This window comes from Sorex fumeus, unplaced genomic scaffold, assembly GCF_029834395.1.
Source record: "Sorex fumeus unplaced genomic scaffold, SorFum_2.1 ptg000002l, whole genome shotgun sequence".
Lineage (NCBI taxonomy): Eukaryota > Metazoa > Chordata > Mammalia > Eulipotyphla > Soricidae > Sorex > Sorex fumeus.
The window spans coordinates 65137464-65158000 of NW_026606059.1; positions in this window are offsets into that span (position 1 = coordinate 65137464).

Consider the following 20537-nt stretch of genomic DNA (forward strand, 5'->3'; position numbering starts at 1 on the left):
AAAGTCTCCAATGGAGAAGTTACTGGGCCTGCTCGAGCAAATCGATGAACAACAGGAGGACGTTTACCTTTTATTCATTATCGAGAATTTAGGATAAATTTATGAAATAACAAGATAATTTTACTTTACCATAAATATGTAAAAGAAAGCAGAAGTTCCTGACAATGATTTTATATGTATGTTTGGAAAGTTAATTACAACAGCAAGGGAAAAATAAATGCAAAACTAAACTACTAGGATTAGATCAACTAAAAGGCTATACAGCAAATGAAGCTTGTGTTAGAATTGAAAGGCATTCTACTGAATGGGTGAATGTAATTACACATCATGTCACTGAAAATAAGTTAATATTCAAAATGTAGAGATCACTTGTAAGGTACAATAATAAAAAGTCAAACAATCCAAATGAAAAGTGAGCCAAGAAATGTATAGACACTTCTCCAAAGAAGACACACAGATGGCTAATAGGCACATGAAAATATGCTCTCATCTCTTATTATTACAAAAATACACACCCAACCCACAATGAGCTATCACCTCACACCAGTGGGAATGCCTATTTTTCTAAAATAAAAGTAACAAGTAAAGAGAATGTGGGGAGAATAAAATCCTATACACTGTGGGTGGTAATGTAAACTGGTACAGACATTATGGAAAGCGGTATGAGATTCTTCAAAATATTAAAAATAGAAATTCCATAAAATTCAAGTTATCCTACATCTGGGTATTAACCCAAAAATGCAAAGGCATTAACAATAGATAAATGCATTGCCATACTTTTTGCAGCAATATTTACAGTATCCAAGAACTGGAAACAAACTCAAGTGCCCATCTTCTGATAAATGGATAAAGCACATCTGGTCTATATACACAATGGGATATGATTGCGCTATAAAAGAGATGAAGTCCTGTTATGTGTAACAACAGGGATGGACTTAAGGAAGTTCATGCCGAGTGAAATAAGCCAGAGAGAAAGGCAAACACTAATTTCTCTCATAATTAGTATATAGAGAAAACAAATAGAAAAATTCAATAAAACAAAAATGAATTTTTGGATTTTAAGATAAATTAATGGTTACCAAAAGGGAAGGTGTGCAGTGGGCAAATAGATACAAAGGACATAATTGTGCAGTCAAGGATGGGATTAGAATATTACTGCTGAACTTAATGTATATACACCCATGTTGATTTTTATGAAGAACATCCGAAGCTGGTATGACGGTATGCAATGTTACTTTAGTAAAAAATTTTAAGATAAACTTTTTAAGATTACCTGTTTTAAGAAGGGTTCAAAATCAAACTTTCTTCTCTCTTCTCCTTAACTCCTCCTTCCTTCCATCCTTCCTTCCTTCCTTCCTTCCTTCCTTCCTTCCTTCCTTTCTTCCTTCCTTCCTTCCTTCCTCATCTCATTTACCTGTATTTATTTTGTAACAAGTAATGCAGTATTTTTAACCTACTATTCCCTTTTAGATAAGTGGATTTTGGCAATCAGAGAGATTTTCCTCTGCTGAATGCACAGTAGTTAGGGAGCTTCACCTGTAAAGGGTTGAAAGACCAACTGACACATAAACATTCCCCTTTTAATACTTATTAAGACCTCTCAATAGAAGCAATCACTTAGCAATCACTTAGAATTGTGCTCTTGAATTGCTTGTTTGGAAATTGAATGTTATTTTTAATTCAAATCAACTAAAAGCATCCCAAATAAGACTTAATGCCTGCTATCAGTGAAATATCTGCTTCCTTTTTCCACTTCAGGGACTCACACTCCATCTCACACTTCTCTAATTGTCACTGACCATGACTAGAGATGTAACTAAACACTGATGAAATGAAAAGACTCTCAGATTATTGTGATAAGTAAATCTGTATCAATATATTTATTAATTTTGATCCCTTGCATTCTTCTACCAGCCGGTCACATATAACTTCTTAAATATGCTGTTTATGAAGCTGAAAACATAATAAAACATAATAAAAAGGGTTACATCAGTTTCCTTGCATCCAGTTAACTGATTCTACCTCTGGCACTATATATCGTCCCTTGAGCACTTCCGGCAGTGGTCACTGAGTATAGAGACAGGAGTCTTGAGCACTGCTTACACCAAAATAAACACATTTACTATTTGTTAAAATTTCTTCCTGATTCAATTTAGTTTCCTAAGTCAAATGTGTCTGACTACATCTGGTCACAATTCTAACAGATCTTTTTCTTTTAAAAAAATTTTTGTCATAAATATATTGAATAATGAATATGAGAAAAATGATCATTTGTTTCTCACCTAGAGTAATAGGTATCTGATGACTCAAATATCTACTGAAGCTAAAAATAAAGGTAGGGTCAGACCTTGAGAGAAAAGCAAACCATCTTGTCTATGATTGAATTTACTGTTGGTTATTGCTTTCTGAGGGCTGGAGCGATAGCACAGCGGGTAGGGCGTTTGCCTTGCACGCAGTCTATATGGCCGACCCAAGTTCGATTCCTCCACCCCTCTTGGAGGAGAGCCCGGCAAGTTACCGAGAGTATCTCGCCTGCACGGCAGAGCCTGGCAAGCTCCATGTGACGTATTTGATATGCCAAACACAGTAACAACAAAGTCTCAGGATGGAGACGTTACTGGACTCGCCTGGGCAAATCGATGAACAACGGGAGGACAGTGACAGTGACAGTGATTGCTTTCTGGTCTTCACCGAGTCATGCTCAAGCTTACTCCTGGCTAAAGGATCCTATCTGATGGTACTCAGGGGACTTTATATGGAGTCTAGGGTCGAACCAGAGTCTGTTGAGTTCAAGGTAAGTACCTTATTTAACCCCTGGTGCTAACTTTCCAGCCTGTGCTTTGACGTTTTAAAGGTATGATGCCAAAGTATTTATTTTGTAGAGCTAAATTCCTATCTTAATCAGTCATTGAGATTCAGTCAGAAAAATTTCTAGAGTTTATTAAAATGCATCAACTCCTTTTGTAAGAAAAAGCAAACAAAATCCAAGCAATAGCAAGAAGTTCAAATAAAGCCATTAGTCTTATCCCCTCTCCACCTTTTCTTTTGTTTTTCTATACTTGTCCCTTCTGGTACAGGAAAATAAAAATATGTTGTTAGTTTCCAGTGATTTATATTTATTTTGTTATATCAAATTATGCATTTTATATTTTAATATTGCACTCCTGAGCTAAAATAGTCAACATTTTGACATGTTCCTTATGACTTATTTTATAGAATTTTCTTGAGTTTCTTCAATTTTGCTGCAAATAGCAAATTTCTATCTTTATAATAGTAGAGTAGTAATCCATTGTGTATGTATATACCACCTCTTTCTTATCCAATTCTTTATTGATGGGCACTTTCTTTGTGTACATGTCAACTATTATAGATAATGTGACTAATTTTGGGGTTGGTTATGACATTTCATATTGTTTTCATAGTCTTTAAATAGACACTCAAAAGTGGGCTTACTGGATCATATTGTAGTTCTATCTTCTGAAAAAAACTTCAAATTTTTTTTCAGAATGGCTATTCTAATTTACATTCCCACCAACAATGGAGAAGAATTCCTGTCCCCACACACTCAAGTAAATTGTACTTATTTTAAGATAAGCTGTTCTCAAAGGTGTGAGATATGGTATTCACTTGATTTGCATTTCTTTAATAAACATTGATAGTGAGCATCTTTTCTTGTGCCTTTTGGCCCATTTGTATGTCCTCTTTGGAAAACTATCTTTTCAGATTTTCTGCCCAATTTTAAAGGAGTAGCTTTGATGTGGTTATTGTTGAATTTATAAGCTTTTATATAGCTTGGATAATTAACCCCTTAATCACATGTCTGATATGAATATATGTTATCTCTTTCTGTAGACTTAAATTACAATCATGTATTTTTTCTTATATCATAAAGGTCTTTAATTTAATGTTGTCTTAGTCATTGATCTTTGACTTCATTCCCTTATGTTTGGATTTGAGTTTCAAAAAACAAAATCTCTAATACTGATATCATAGAACTTTGCACTTATGTTATCCTCTGTGGATTATAATGAAATATTTGTGGATTCAAGTCTTATATTCAGGTCTCACATCCACTTTTTTAAATTTTTTTTTTACATTTTTTTTATTAGCGAAATCACATCCATTTTGAAGTTTTTTTTATTTGGAATTAAGAGCTGGCTTCTGGAGCTGGGGTCTTTAAGCAAATATTTTTCCTTTATTTATCTGAATACTGATTTATTTATTTACTTATTTATTTATTTTGCTTTTTGGGTCACACCTGGCAATGCACAGGGGGTTGCTCTTGGCTCTGCACTCAGGAATTACTCCTGGAGGTGCTCAGGGGACCATATGGGTTGCTGGGAATCGAACCCATCACCCTTTCCACTAGGAATATTGTCACTGTCACTGTCCTCCTGTTGTTCATCCATTCGCTTAAGCAGGCCCAGTAACATTGTACGACTTGTTACTGTGTTTGGCATATGGTATACCTCATGGGTAGCTTGCCAGGCTTTGCTGTGGGGGCGAGATACTCTCAGTAGCTTTAGGGGTGGAGGAATCGAACTTGGGTTGACCTTGTTGGCCGCACAGGCAAATGCCCTACCCGCTGTGCTATGGCTCCAGCTGCACGCTAAGTTCAAAGAGGGTGGCCTTCCCCAAATAGAAATGGATCGGTCTTTGGGCGAGGGTATACGAGAAGCTGCGTTCACCTGCTAGAAGCTCCAAACAAGCTCTCAAGGAACATTGTATCTTGGTTAATTTGCTATTCCTTTCCCTTCTCCTGTCCATATTTAATTCCCTTATATATCCCTTATATTCTGAGAATAAGGTACTAATAAAATCATTTTCATTGTGGTAGATTCTGAGTATTTTTCCCTTCCTGTTATTTAGATATTTTGAAGGGAATAAACAAGATTTGATGAAGTGTTATTTTGAGTAGAATAGCAGGAGAAATTACTATTGCCATCATTTAAGATATATGAGCAAATCTATATTTTAATTCTTACATTCTCTACTTTTGGAAGATATTTTATCTGCATTTTGTTTTATTAGGGAATAACCATCATTTGAAAACTGTAAATTCATGCCATTGAGTAACTTCCAATCAATCAAAATAGTTTCTTGTCCCAAACAAAATTATTTACTGTTTGCCAAAAACTTTGTACTGAAAAGATGCTTGTATGTTGCATTGAAAATTACAGTTAAAATAATCATTTTGCTGCTTTTTTATGTCAGTTTTTATGTTATTTTGGCACCATATTTATTTATTCAATTTTTATGAATTCCAAATTTCAAAGTATGAAAGGTTGTTAAGTATCTAGAGATGTGCTCTTAAATCATAGTTACTATATATAATGATTTCTATATTAAAAATTAAAAATTGGATTAAGTCAGTAGTCATATTAGTTATGTTTTTGCCTAGTCATGCATACCTAGTATTTACTGAAATACACACCTTAAGATATAGGACATTTCTATCATTTCAGAAAGTTTTATAAGATACATAAATGGTATATCTCCTTTATGATGAGAAATACGTAAGCAGAAGTAGAAATTATTTTGAAATTGAATGAAAATACTCTTGTCAATGTTCAGGGGAATTTTATTTGAAAAGATGAGTGCCTTAAGTGCATTTTCCAACTGGTCCAGTAAACACATTTTTGGTTTGGTAGCAGTAATGTGGGAAATGGAAAAGATTTATCCAAAATACTGGACGGGCTGGAGCAATAGCACAGTGGGGAGGGCGTTTGCCTTGCACATGACTGACCTGAGTTCGATTCCTCCTCCCCTCTCAGAGAGCCCTGCAAGCTACCAAGAGTATCTCACCCACACGGCAAAGCCTGGCAAGTTACCTGTGATATATTTGATATGCCAAACACATTAGCAACAAGTCTCACAATGGAGACGTTACTGGGCCCGCTTGAGCAAATTGATGCACAATAGGAGGACAGTGACAGTGACTGGATGGGTTTATGTTAAATTATTTCATGCTGTTCAGGTGGAGGTATACTCTGGGGACTGAAGACTCACCTCCTACACCAATCCATCCCCCCCCAAAAAAAAACTGTTCCCATTTTCCTACCTGGTTAATGTCAGAAGATATATTGAAAGCATACTGCAGGTGTGCTTTTGTCTCAGAGCTAAGATCAATGCAGTGTACGGCTTATGTGTAAAGTGCCACTTTCAGCTAGAAAATACGTAAATCATGGTTAAAATGGTGATTCCAAGGAAAAGCCTCAGACTCATGGATTCTGGCTCTCTGTTTGTGGACCTTCAGATCCCAATTAATTAATTGTTTATTGATTAAATAAACATTTGAGGCTACTTATTCAATCCCAGTAGGGAGCTATTATCTAGCCAAAGAATGATAAATATGTTTGTATTCCTCTCGCTAATTTTTGTGTATTAAAAAGACAAGTCTATTGCCTATGAAAGTAAAATATTTCTAATAATTATTTGCTCAATAAAAAGCATCTAAATGCAAACAAAACTGTCTTATTTCATGGGCACAACACGTATTCTTTGGAGATCATTAGAGGGAAAACAGAAAAAAGTGTTGATTTAAGTGTCAGAGACATAATTATATTGATTAATATTATGCTATCAATTATATTAATTTGTGAGTCAATACCTGCTTGGAACGATGATCTGGCACATTATTCTTAAATAGTTGCAGTTTTAAAGAAAAAATTACATAAAGCTACTTGCTTCCCAAATTACCATACTATTAGGATTTTTTTGCAATAATGACATGCTCAACCTGGGTTTATGAATTTGTGCCCTTAAAATAAGGCAGTTTTAGGTGTTTTTATGTCTCCTTGTAATGGGAAGGAAGCTTTCCTGCTGGATATCTCTAAGGCAGTTAATTGGTTTTTAGTCTGTTAGAGACATGTCAAAAGTCTTCTTTGCCTCCGGTAGCTATTTTAAACTTTACTTCAATCTTTCACTGTTTTTCAAGAGGTGAAATAATCCAATGGAATACTACTCAGCTATAAGAAAAATAAAATGCTGACTTTTGCTACAACCTGTACAGAATTAAAGGAGGTTATATTAGATATAATGAGCAAGAGAGAGAAGGAAAAATACCAGATGATTCACACGCAGAGATTTGTGTGTGTATCTATCTATATATATTTATATATTTATACATGTATACATAACTAATAGAATGGATAGCAAATAATGATATAGAATAATTGTACGTTGAGTGCAGTACTAACGTTACCAACCGAAAGAGGTAGGAAGAGGTGGTCTAGAGATAGCAGCAGGACAGTGGGGAAGGGTCATGTGTACTTCAGTGGTTCTGAAGTGATAGAAATTTTGCCGCCACAAGCATGAAAATACTACTGTAACCCTGTTGTTTCAACTGCAATAGAACTGTAAGAAGAATATTCTCTACCATAAGATTTAATATTTTCCAAAGGAAACTATAAGCAACCTGAATATAGCCCTTGATTACACTATCACTTCAGAATTTGGGGGAATCAAAATCAAAATTCCTTATCTACATGATTATTTGATGACTCTTAAACCATTAGCTACCACGAGTATCTCGCCCACACAGGCAGAGCCTGGCAAGCTCCCCGTGGCCTATTCGATATGTCAAATACAGTGACGACAATGAGTCTCATTCCCCTGACCCTGAAAGAGCCTCCAATCGTTAGAAAAAGACAAGTAAGAAGAGACTGCTAAGATCTCAGGGCTGGGAGGAATAGTGACGTTACTGGCACCTGCTTGAGTAATTCGAAGACCAACAGGATGACAGTGATACAGTGATACAGTGATTTTATATATATACACAGAGTATATATATATATATAAAATATGTATACTTTTGTGTAACTTTATATATGTGTATATGTATACATTTGCTGGTAAGAATTTTTCTTCCTTCCATTTTATTATTTAAAGTTAGTGTCTTTCAATCAGTTTAAATCACATCCTTTAACATCTCTTGTGAAGCTAATTTAGTGTTGATGATTTCCTTTAGTCTTTGTCTGGAAAATACTTTATTTCTTCTCTCATTCTATGTGATAACTTTGCCAATTAAAGTTTTTTGTATCAGATTTTTTTTTTACCTTTCAGCAATTTGAATAAATCATGCAACTCCCTTTTGGTCTGGAAAGCTTTTGATGAAAAATATGATAACCAGATATGCTGATACAAGAGGTGGGATACTTCCCATGTAAGCAGCATGTTTTTTCTTGCTGCTTTTAATATTCTTTATCTTTAACATTTGACATCATGATTATAATATGTCTTGGTGTGGATCTCTTTGATTTCATCTTATTTGATATTCTCTGTACTTTCTCCACCTGGATATCAATTTTCTTTGACAGTTTAGGGAAATTCTCAGACACGATTTATTCAAATAAGTTTTTACTCCTTTCTCTCTCACTCCCTCTGGGACTCATATAATGCAAATATTCCTTTAGATGTCTTTCCATATGTTCCTTAAACTAACTTCACTGATAAAACACTGTTTATTTGGATGACCTCAGCTGCATTGTCTTTGATATTGCTTATCCATTTTTTGACTTCATCAGTTCTACATTGAAACCTTATAGTTAGTTATTTTTAGTGCAGTTATTATATTAAATTCTGAGACTTTTTTTCAAAATTTTCTTATATTTTTTCTTTCTTTGGTGAGGCTTTCAGTCTGTTCATCAGTTCTCCAAACTTTGGTAAGTACTTTTATGAGTTCCGACATCCATTGACGATCAAGAATCAGGGACGCTGTCTCGTTTGCCAAGGTGTCAAAAATCAGATGCGCTGGTCACGTAATGAGATTTAAAGACGACCGCAGGACTAGAGCTGTTACCGACTGGATTCCACAGGATGTCAAAAGACCATGTGGCCACCCACCTACCAGATGGTCAGACTTCTTCATCAAGATCATGAATGATCAGTTTGATGCTCTTCATGTTCCTAGAGCGAACAGATGCCATTGGGCTACACTAGCACACAACAGGGACAAATGGAGACGTTACTGGCGCCCACTAGAGCAAATCGACAATTAACAGGAAGTTAAGTGATTAATTGATTGATACTTTATCTGATGTTTTCCTCTGTTTCATTAACTCATTTTTCTGAGGTGGTGTCTTCTTTAGTTTGTGCATTTATATTTGTTAGCCTGATTCTCTGTACTTGTTTATGTATTAAGTGAAACACATACCCCTTTCAATATTTAGATTGTTGAGTTGTTAGCTATTATTTTGGTTGTCTATAGTTTATTAATTGGTTCTTATTGGTTGCTGAGTGTCTGTCAAGACTCATCAGTGTGCCAAGGAACAGGGCTCTCTTCTGTCACCTATTTTATTTTTTTAAATTTTAATGTAAACAAAATGCGTGTTTATTATTGAGAATGTATAAAATCCTTTAACAATTTTAGAGTAAGTAAGTACCTTTCTTAATCTAGTAGGGTGAAACCATATGTGCCATTATTGAATCCCATGTTCAATGATACATTATCATGGTGTCACTAAAGTCATTTATCAAAAGATTTACTGGACTGGTTGGTGTTACTTGTGTTTTCACTCATTGAACTTAGTAGGTTTCTACATGTCCTTTAAAGAAGCTCTGAATTTCTTCAAAACTGGTTTCAAGGCTATGACTTCCCTAAGCTGTTGCCTATGAAGGAATATATCATTCCTTCAAGTCTGAATGATAATCTAGTTAGATTGAGTATTCTTGGTGAGATGTTTATTTTGTTGAGTTTTTGTATTATACCTCTCCATACTCTTTTGGTTTATAGAGTCTCTTTTGATAGATCTGCTGTCAAACTTACAGGCTTTCCATTGTATGTAAGTTCCTTCTTGGAATGTTTTGCTTTCAATATTCTGTGTCTATCTTTTGCTTGTATCATTTTTGAATAAAATATGTCTTGGAGTTTTCCCAGTTGAATCTACTTTTGTTGATACTCTTGAGGCCTCTTGAATCTCCATGCTTGTATTCCTTAACTCTGGAGTTTCTTGTCTATGATTTTTTTTATTGTATCTTCATAACTTTTGCCTCCCTGTCCTTTGGGGGCTCTGGTGATTCTTATATTGTTCCTCTTGAACTCATCTCCTAATTTTCTGGTAAGGTGTTTATTTTCTTTCAGTTTATTTTCCATCCCCTGTTGTGTCGTAGCAGTTGTTTCCTTCTCATTCTACAGTTCCTCATTCTCTTGCTCAGATGCTCTTGAGAGCGTCTATTGATTTTTTCTTATATCACTTGTAGTACTCTTCATTTCTATTGCTCTTGATTTTAGTGTCTTTCTCATTTTGCCTCATATTTATCTTGTGTTTTGCTGACTACCAAAACTGTAGATTCTTTGATTCATGGTGTCACTGAAGTCATTGTCAGAGGATTTATTGAGCTGGTTGGTGTTCTTTGTGTCTCTGGTAATATTGTTTTCACTCATTGAACTTGGTAGGCTTCTATCTGTCTTACCCATTGGTTTACTAGTGTTCTTTCTGTGTTGGGGTGAACTTACAATTTGACCTCCTGGAAGATGCTGTGGGGTTAGACTGGGGTATGCTCTCTTCTCTGTCTATCTTCACTGAATGACAGGAAGTATAATTGGGAGCATTTGTGTAATTTGCTGAGTAGATCTGTCACATATGCAGCCACTTGCTTAAGGAGTGTGGCGTGAGTTGTTTAATATGGTGCAGGTTGGTATGGAGACTGCTTAGGCCAAGCCGGAAGAAGGGGCTCTGCCTCCCTTCTGGACTAGTCTGAGTATCACCTATTTTAAATGTGATTGAAGGCCATATTCTCAAGTATCATCTCTTTAGGTATGCCATTGTGATTGGTTCCTTAAGGCAATATATTTTACCCTTACTGGTCCTAAACCTGGTAATATGGAGGTATTTCCTTTAGCTATAAAAATAGAATTTCCAAATAAGTATAAATTTTCTTTATTCAAGGTTCTAACAAATTGTAGTAGAATCAAGCATGAATTCAATGCTACATTACCCCTAGTCTATATTGTTTGTGAGCAACTCTGGCTTCAGAGATCTTGGTTACAATGATGGGAGATGGAAAATGCATGTGTGTGTCCATGCACATGTGTGTGAAACTCCATCACACAGAGGTTATTTTGTTCAGTGGTATGCAGACAGGATGTGGTGCTGAGTTTAGTGAGGCCAAGGTAGGTAGTTTCGGGCTAACCTAGTATCATTCAGCAAAACACTGGTGCATTGGAGCACAATGAGTCTGCTGACTTTAGAAGGTGGGGGGGGGGGGGTGCTAAAATACTGCACATTAGTAGTAGTTAACTTAGCAAGATCAGCTGAAGCCAAATCAATATCTTTGTCTTTAGAGATAGTTCCAGCCAAATATTTCCCATTGACAAATGCTTTCAGATGAGCATATCAGTCTCCTACTTGTATGACTTACGTACTTTTCCTATTTCTATTTCTGTGCTGGATCCTGTGAGTGATTCTGAGCACTTGCCCTTTAGGGGAGGACTTTAGGGGGTGTTTCATTCTTGGGTCTCCTAATTGCAAGCTTAATTGGCTTTAAGATGTTTTGAAGGAACTGTCTCTTGGGTTCATATTCCAAATTTGATTTGCTTGATATAGGTCAGTGAACCCCTTACTACTGAGGGAGAAATCCATGCACATGGAATACATCCCAATAATGAATAATTGTGCTAAGGAGAGCATTTTTTAAAAAATTTTTTATTGAGTCACCCTGAGATTCACAGTTACAAAGTTCTTCGCAATTGAGTTTCAGTCAAACAATGTTCCAACACCCATCATTCTTCAGTTCACCAGTGTACATTTTTCACCACCAAAGCCCTCAGTTTCCCTCCCATCTACTACCCTTCCCCCATTCCCCCACCGCCTGCCTCAATGACAGAAACTTCTCTCTCTCTTTCTCTCTCTCTCTCTCTCTCTCTCTCTCTCTCTCTCTCTCTCTCTCATCATCTCTCTTTCTCTCTAATTCCGTGGGGTCCTTCATGTCCCTAAGAGGGTATATTAGTTTGTTCTCAGATAATTTTTAAAGAAAATATGTATATATTTCATCATCCTGTTAATCGTCGATTGCCTCGAGCAGGCCCCAGTAACGTCTCTTTCATCCTAGCCCTGAGATTATATTCACGGCTCTTTAGGAGAATGAGACCCATCATTGTTACTGGTATTTGGCATATTTGGTAGGCCACGGGGAGTTCGCCAGACTCTGCCCTGTGGGCAGGCTACATTCGATAGCCTGCAAGTTTGTCCAAAGTAGGAATGAGATAATAAGATGTCGCGCGGCCGCATTCGCAGCCAGGGGCCAGGTGGTGGGTGTGACCCCCGCCTACTGGAATTTGGAGGATCTGGGTGGAAGATGCTCGACTCCAAATCGAGTAGGCTTGGAGGTCTCGGCCCCGGAACCCGCGTGGCTTTGTCCCTCTGCCAGTACCTTCATGTGTGCGGAGAGTGGTCTCAGCATGGTGGTGGCTGGTCCTGGAGGTCTTCGGCTGCCGTAGCCCTGGTCGGGGCGGGGAGGAAAGCTCAACCCGCTCCCCTCCAAGGGACTCCGGGAAGGAACACCCAGGCGCGGGGGCAGAGACTGCACTGTTCTCGTTCGGGATCTGGATTTTATAGTCTCTGAGTCTTGGCCGCTGATGGGATTACACGGCGCCAGGGGGCCAGGTGGTGGGTGTGACCCCCGCCTACTGGAATTTGGAGGATCTGGGTGGAAGATGCTCGACTCCAAATCGAGTAGGCTTGGAGGTCTCGGCCCCGGAACCCGCGTGGCTTTGTCCCTCTGCCAGTATATATAGCTATTTATTTTGTGGTTAGGCTGGGAATGTAGAAAGCTCACACTGCATTCTTGATCCACATATCAAAATATTTTAAATATTTGGTGATATGTTGCTTTTCTATTCCTGCTTTAATATATAACCACAAGTAAGTGACTTAAAACAACATATGTTTATTGTTTTACAACTATGAAAATCCATTTAAAAAATGGATCTCATTAGGCTGAAATTAAGATGTGGAAGGTCTGTGTTAATTTTTGGAGACCATAGGTGTAAACTGAATTTTTTGCTTTTGTTCAGTTTTTTGAGAATTCCCACATTCTTTGTCAAATTCTCCTTTCATGTTCATGTTCAACAATAAATGGTGGAATCTTTCTGAAGAGGCATCTCTTTGACATCTAAACTTCTATACTCCTCTCTCATATGTATATATCCTTATGATTATATTGAACCTGCCTGGATAATCTAGGATAATTCTTCCAACTTAGATCAGCTGACTAATCAATCTTAATCTATGTGGCAAAATAATTTTCCTTTGCTGTATAACACAACATATTTAGATGATTTAGAAAAGGGCCTGGTTATCTTTGAAAGTCCATATTCTGCCTTCTAGTAACAGAGACAAAAATATGTTGGTATTAAGTATCAGAATTGCATGCAATCCCCAACTCTATTCTTTAACTTTGTGAAAGTTATTTCCTTCTGTTAAAGATGGTAAATTTACATGGAAAATATAGATGAAACTTATTTAACTTCCTTGTGTTAAAGATTGGAAAATTCAATAACATAAGTACCCAGGGCTGTGCTCAAAAAATATAGGAAGCTTTGACCTATGAAACAAAATTTTCTTGTTGAGATTGCCATCTGACTAAATGTTTTTTTAAATTTATTTATTTTGAATACCCATCCCTCCACCAGTAACCATTTCCCACCACCACAGATCCCAGTGACCCTCCCACTACCCCATCCCCCCCCATCCCATCCTGACTCTGTGGCAGGACATTCCCTTTTGTTCTCTCTCTCTTCTTTTGGGTGTTGTGGTTTGTAAAAGAATTAAGCCTGATTTTCAGGGAGAAACGTTGGATAATTTACTTTCCATTGATCACTTTATATATAAGGAGAAGTCGCGTGGCCGCTTATGTGGCCGCGTGGTTTGGCGTGAAAGTTGTGTTCCTGCATGCTCGAGCTGTGCTTGTACAGGCTCATGGTTACCAGGGTTCCATCTGGAGGAGGCAGGATCTGGCACCTACCCCATCTGGGGCTTCCCGGTGATCTCGGCTCTCTTTGGGACCTGTAGCATTCTCCGGGAGCTGTGGAGCCCCCCCCCCCCCCCGCGGCCTTTCTTCTCTATGGCTGTGTGCTATAAAGATGGTGCTGGGGGGCAGGTGACTAAATTTTTTTTTAAAAAAACTTTTAAAACACAAGGAAAGAGAAGCACAAGAAAGAGAATAGAATTTTTAAATACCCTTTATTATTTTCAAGTGAAAGTTTAGAATTCATTTACTCAATACCTTCTTTATAGCTCTTCACCTTATCTTGTCTAAAAATTATATTTAAATATAGGAATCTTATCTGACCTTTTTAATTCTTTCAATATGAATATGCACAATATGGCACAATTCTTGAAGAGACAAGATGAATGAGCTTCTAGCAGTTAGGGCAAAATTTATGGATAAAATATGCTAACCAGCAAATATAGTTGAAGTTCAAGGAAAAAGATAAATCTGTAAAGAATGATCTAATTTATGGAAGTCTTAAAACAATATAAAGAGCATTTAAAATAACAAAAAGATCAAAAATGAACCACTGAACCACTCCAGTGATAGCACAGTGGTAGGGCATTTGCCTTGCATGTAGCCAACATGGCTGACCCGAGTTCAATTCCTCCACCCCTTTCGGAGAGCCTGGCAAGCTACCGAGAGTATATCGCCCGCACAGCAGAGCCTGGCAAGCTCCCCGTGACGTATTCGATATGCCAAACACAGTAACAACAAAGTCTCCAATGGAGATGTTACTGGGCCCGCTCAAGCAAATCGATGAACAACGGGAGGACTGTGACTGATATATATATATACATATATATATATATATATATATATCAGCTTTAGGACTCTGAGTAAAGTAGAGGCCCTCCCGTTGATCATCGATTTGCTCGAGCGGGCCCAGTAACGTCTCCATTGGAGACTTTGTTGTTACTGTGTCTGGCATATCAAATACTCTCGGTAGCTTGCCGGGCTCTCCGAGAGGGGCGGAGGAATCGAACTCGGGTCGGCCATGTTGGCTGCGTGCAAGGCAGACGCCCTACCCGCTATATATATATATATATATATATATATATATATATGTGTGTGTGTGTGTAATTTATTTATTTTTTTTATATATAAACTTGTAGAAACTGAAGACAGTTTAAAGTTGGGTGACAATACTTTTTATCGCTAAATGTATATAAACACTGAAGTCCTTATGACAGAGTTTCAGAAGAAAATACATTACACAAAGGAAAATCTTGTACTTCAAATAATACTTTTTGTAGGCACTGGAGAGAATATCACTTAATCACTTCCCGTTAGTCGTCGATTTGCTCGAGCGGGCGCCAGTAACGTCTCCATTTGTCCCTGTCGCGTGCTAGTGTAGTCCAGTGGCATCTGTTTGCTCTGGGAACATGAAGAGCCTCAAACCAATCATTCATGATCTTCACGAAGAAGTCTGACCATCTGGTAGGTGGGCGGCCACGCGGTCTTTTGAGATTCCGTGGAATCCAGTCGGTAACAGCTCTAGTCCAGCGGTCGTCTTTAAATCTCATTACGTGATCAGCCCATCTGATTTTTGACACCTTGGCAAATGAGACAGCATCCCTGATTCTTGATCGTCAACGGATGTCAGAACTCCGGATTCTTTCTCTCATTTGAGTGAAACGTGATATTCCAAGCATAGCTCTTTCTATTCTTCTTTGGGAGACCTGAGTAACGTTCTCATCCTGTTTGTGTAGGGCCCAGGTCTCTGAGGCATACATTAATGCAGGAAGAACAGTGGAATCAAAGAGATGTGCCCGGAGCCGGAGGTTCTTCGTTCTCTTAGCTATTTCTTTGACATTCTTGAAGGCGTTCCAAGCTGCTCTCTTCCTCCTGCGCAGCTCGGGTGCCAGGTCATTTGTCATGTTGACTTCTCGACCTAGGTACACATAGCTGTTGCATTTGAAGATGGTCGTTCCGTTGAGAGCGAATGGGGCATCAGGAACGAGGCTGTTTCTCATAAATATTGTCTTCGTAAGATTCAGCTGTAGTCCTACCTTTCCACACTCACGGTCAAAGTCGGCCAGCATTTGTGCCACTTGGCTGATGTTTGGTGTTATTAAAACAATGTCATCAGCAAAGCGGAGGTGGTGTAATTGCCGACCATCTATCTTCACTCCCATTCCTTCCCATTCCAGTCGTCGCATGATGTTCTCAAGGGTGGCACTGAAGAGATTCGGTGAAATGCTATCACCCTGCCGAACCCCTCTCCTGACATCAACGATCACTACTTTGTAGAATGGTGAGATCCTGGTAGTGAATCCGCAATACAGCTCATGGAGAATCTTGATGTATTGGGCTTGAATGCCCTGATTGGCTAGGGCTTCAATGACCTCTTCCGTCTCAACAGAATCAAAGGCCTTCTTTGGATCAATGAAAGTTAAACAGAGCGGCATCTTGAACTCCCAAGAAACCTCAATGAGTTTGGTTATTGTGTGTATATGGTCGATGGTGCTGAATCCTTTGCAGAACCCGGCTTGCTCACATGGTTGTCCTTCATCTAGTGTTCTGCCAATCCTATTTCGGATGACTCGAGTGAACAACTGGTAGATGACAGACAATAGGCAGATGGGGCGATAGTTGCCAATGTCATGGATGTCTCCCTTCTTGAACAGTAGTACGGTCCTGCTGGTTTTCCATTGGGACGGAACCTTGCATTCAGACAGGTAGCGAATGAAGAGCTGAGCCAGTGTATTGATGAATACTGACGGCAGGTTCTTCAGGTGTTCAGGTCTGACCTTGTCTGGGCCGGGTGCTGTTTGTTTCTTTACTGACGAAATAGCCTGTCGGATTTCGGAAGGGAGAACATTGGGAATGACATATCCATCCTGTGGAATTTGGTATGTCGGCAAGTGGACATGGCTATCGAAGAGATTTGAGTAGAAGTCATGGATAATCTTCTCCATTGCCGTTCTGGAGGATGTGATGGATCCATCAGGACGTCGGAGGGCAGTCATCTTGGTCTTGTAATTGGCGAAGGACAGGCGGGCGTAATGAATACTTTTCCCAGCTTCTGCCGCATCTACCAGTACTTCTGCTCTTCTCTCTTTGAGGTCTTCCTTGATCGCATCTCTGCACTGCTTTGCGAGCTCGGACGTTAGCTTGCGGTTGCCTGAGGCATGCGCCAATCCACGCTGGCGAATTAGCTCAAGAGTTTTCGAAGACAGGCATTTTTTTGTGGCTATCTCTCTCTTGGTGTTTCTCGCACATTCATGGAGGTGGTGAACCAGTCGATCGTATTCCTCATCAATGTTGTTCAACAATGGCATCTTCCCATGTTGCCGCAATAGTGCCAAAGAGTTCCCAGTTGGTGGTCGTTCTGGGAGTTCTCTTTTTGAACTTTGCAGCCCTTTCTCCCCGCTCTGTGAAGTAGAATTTTGCACGAAGGAGACGGTGGTCCGATCCCATTCGAAATTTTGGGACAACAGCGACATGGGTCAGGCAAAACCTTCGATTGAATATGATGTGGTCTATTTCGTTGTGGAATCATCCACCGGGAGACTCCCATGTCCAACGTTTAGATTCTGCCTTCTGGAACTGTGAGTTACCATGGATGGTCTTGGTCGACATGATGAACTCAGACAGTCTGTCACCCTGTTCATTCCATTCTAGGCCATGGGTCCCGATGTGAAGTTCTTCAGCTGATCTTCTCGGTCCTATCTTGGCATTAAAATCACCCACGATGAACTTGTAGAAGGTGTGGTCTTCTTTATAGAACTTCTCCAGCTCCATGTAGAACTTCTCGATTTCTCTTTCATCATAATGAGATATTGGTGCATAGACAACAAAAATAGAAACTGCCGGCAGTGAGCCACATCTATTCAAATGTAAACGTCCGATTCAGGTTGTTAGGCATTCGAATGAATCAATGCTCTTGGCCAAGTTTATGTTGACAAGGACACCGACACCTCCTAAACCTCTTTTATCGCATGTTCCGAGGAAAAATTCTTCTCCAGTGTTGAAAACGGCATGGTGAGATTCGTGCCTTCTTGTCTCGGTCAGACCAATGATGTCGTACTTGATCATTTGCGCTTGTACCATCAGGTCTTTGATGGATATATCTGATGCTAGCATACGTGCATTGAAAGTACAGACGATCATTTTTGTCTTCCTTCGTTGTGGCAGCCTAGTTCGGCCTTGAGATTTTGTCGGTCTCGCCTTTTTCATCCTTCTCAGTGCTGCCATGTCGGTGAAGCCTTCAGGGTCAGGTGAATGAGACCAGTTGTAGTTACTGGTTTTGGCATATTGAATACACAACGGATAGCTTGACAGGCTCTTCCGTGCGGGTGGAATACTCTTGGTAGCTTGCCAGTCTTTCCGAGAGGGATAGAGGCTTTTGGGGCGACCTCTAATCACCCTTGTAGATGTTACCATATTTGAACCCTATCAAATATGGTACGACAATGAAGAGAATATAAGGCAAGGTATTTGCTTTGTAGCACTGTACTCCTGTTGTTCATCGATTTTCTTGAGCGGGTCCAGTAACGTCTCCATTGTGAAACTTGTTGTTACTGTTTTTTTTGGCATATAACAACAAAGTCTCCAATGGAGACGTTACTGGGCCCGCTCGAGCAAATCGACGATCAACGGGAGGGCCTTTACCTTTACCTTATTGAATACGTCATGGGTAGCTTGCCAGGATTTGCCGTATGAGTGAGACACTCTTGGTAGCTTGCCAGGCTCTCTGAGAGGGGTGGGGGAATAGAACCCAGGTCAGTCTCATGCAAGGCAAATGCCCCACCCACTGTGCTATTGCTCCAGTCTGTTTGTATACAGATTATTTGGGTTTTATTCCTGGCACCGTATGTGGTCCTGCAAGCCCTGCCAGAAATTTTCCCTGAGCACAGAGCTAGGAGTAAACCCTGAGCATTGAAGGCTATGGCACTCCAACAAAACATAAAGCAAATTATTATTATCTGTTGCAATTTATTTGTGCTAGTTTTAATTAACTGTTTCAGTTATTCTCTCTTTTAGCAATGAAAACAATATGAGTTTTAATTCAATAATCATTTCTGGAAGGCATATATGTTTTTACAATTTTGTTTTTTCTAATTGATGACTTTATAAAAGTAACAAACTTCTAAGAACTCCAAATTCCTATAACTTTAACACTGAACTCATATTCCCTACAGTAAGGTTTCCAAGAGAATGAACATAGGTATCACACCTTCATCATTGAAAGAAGTTTGAGACAATTTCTGGCCTGCATTAGAAGGTAATAAAGAAACACATAGGGTCAAAAAATAATGTGGATGAGAGCAAGTCTTGAGATCTAAGCAGAAAGAGCCAAAGGGATGTGTCTTCAAGTTGCTACCATGGGGACATCAAATTTCTACAAGATTTGTGTCCTTAAATTACTCCGTTAAGGATCCAAATTCTCAGCAGAAACAAAGTGTCCGATGAGATCAGTGTCACACGAAAAATTAAACTGGAAAAAATTAAACAGTTAAGGAAGACTCTATTCACTGCTACTGCAAAAGGAGAGAGGCTGGAGTCAGTCTACACTTAATTGCTGAACAAAAAGAAGTAGTGTTTTTAAATTTTATTTATTTTTAATTTAATTTTAAAAGTTTCTTTTGTTTTGTTTTGTTTGCAATATTATTAATGGCTTTTTCCTGTATATGATTCCAACACCTCACCCATCATCAGTATACCACATCCCTCTCCCAAGGAACCCAGCCCCACTTCCTCTCACTCCCCCTCCCTACTCCAATTCGATTATGTGGGTCAGTTCCCTATTATTTTGTTTAAGGCTCTTTGTTTCTACCTAACTGTGTTTCTTTAAGTTCTAAATATGAGAGATACCATTCTGAACCTGTCCCTTTCATTCCAACTGGCTTCACTCAGCAGGATATCGTCTGGTTCCATCCCTATTGCTGCAAATTGCATGATTTTGCTCTTTCTTAGAGAGTCATAGCATTCTATTAGGTACATATGTCACCTTAAAAAAATAGCAGTTGCATTCTCATACGATCTAGCAATACCACTTCTTGGCATCTATCCCTCAAACAGAAAAAATTAGTTCAAAATTGTATATGCACACCTGTGTTCAATACTGCACTTAGTACAATAGCCAAGATGTGAAAACAACCCAAATGCCCAACTACAGATGAATGAAAGAAAGGGAATAGTCATTTTAAGAGGTTGGGTGAGGAGTAGATTGTAAAGTATCTGTGTTGGTTTCTTACCTTATCCAAAACTAAAATAAACTTTTGCAGTGTACTCATGATAGGAACTAATGCTGTAATTTCAAGCAAGTTTCCACTGAAGTTAGAAACAGACACTACAACAAATTCTGGAGATTAAGATGCTTCCTTAACGATGTCATTTCAAAGGAATGAACCCCAGGTCCTTAGAAAAAATAAATTTTGAATTGTATAATGGGAAAAAGACCTGAAAAAGGATTTAAATGTTAAACAGTCAGAGAAAAAAATATTGTAATCTTTATAAGATTGCTTTAATCTAAAGGTAATGAGGGCATCTTGGTCACCAGCCATCAGCCTGCCCTCATTTTTCTTCATAAGGAGAAG